This window comes from Schistocerca nitens, chromosome 9 (genome assembly GCF_023898315.1).
Source record: "Schistocerca nitens isolate TAMUIC-IGC-003100 chromosome 9, iqSchNite1.1, whole genome shotgun sequence".
In the NCBI taxonomy this organism is placed as follows: domain Eukaryota; kingdom Metazoa; phylum Arthropoda; class Insecta; order Orthoptera; family Acrididae; genus Schistocerca; species Schistocerca nitens.
In genome coordinates, this window is record NC_064622.1 from 115615096 (window position 1) to 115616058 (window position 963).

At 43.6% G+C, this 963-nt stretch overlaps 1 non-coding gene across 1 annotated transcript; it reads left to right on the forward strand.

The window, feature by feature from the left end:
- The first annotated feature begins 516 nt into the window (after positions 1-516).
- On the forward strand, positions 517-591 carry Trnaa-cgc (transfer RNA alanine (anticodon CGC)). Its single transcript has one exon. It is a non-coding gene; the product is annotated as a tRNA-Ala (tRNA).
- Positions 592-963: the final 372 nt, after the last annotated feature.

Sequence of the window (963 nt, forward strand, 5' to 3'; positions counted from 1 at the left end):
CAGTTACTTTTGTAAGGGTACAGAATCTTTGCATCAGGAATGGGAAAAACCGACAGGTTAATACAGATTCCGGTAGTTTAAATCTGAACATTCGGTATCTTTCGGTATTTCTTTGGACTCAGCTACAACAGATACTTTTTGAAACTTCCTGGCAGATTAAAACTGTGTGCCGGGCTGAGACTCGAACTCGGGACCTTTGCCTTTCGCGGGCAAGTGCTCTACCAACTAAGCTACCCAAGCACGACTCACGCCCCGTCCTCACAGCTTTACTTCTGCCAGTACCTCGTCTCCTACCTTCCAAACTTTACAGAAGCTCTCCTGCGAACCTTGCAGAACCAGCACTCCTGAAAGAAAGTATAATGCGGAGACATGGCTTAGAATGAGATTTCCACTCTGCAGCGGAGTGTGCACTGATATGAAACTTCTTGGCAGATTAAAAGAGAGCTTCTGTAGAGTTTGGAAGGTAGGAGACGAGGTACTGGCAGAAGTAAAGCTGTGAGGAAGGGGCGTGAGTCGTGCTTGGGTAGCTCAGTTGGTAGAGCACTTGCCCGCGCAAGGCAAAGGTCCCGAGTTCGAGTCTCGGCCCGGCACACAGTTTTAATCTGCCAGGAACTTTCATATCAGCGCATCCTCCGCTGCAGAGTGAAAATCTCATTCCAGTTATTTTTTGTTGTTTGCTAATATGTGAGTAAAACATCGAAATATCAATTACCCATAGTTGTACTGCTTAGATGTTTCATTTCTAAACAAATCTTTCTTAAGAAAAAAAGTCGTTTTTATTCGTAAAATTTGCATTGGTTTGAAATATTGCATCACTATAGAAAATGGGAAAAGCAATAAGTGGTATTTTAATAACAATGCCAATAGAAATAAGCAGCGAACACATGGGAGAAGGATTGGTACAGCACTGCTGAGACAGTAATGCCCCTGTTGCCATGTGTCGTGGATTAAGGTATGCATGTA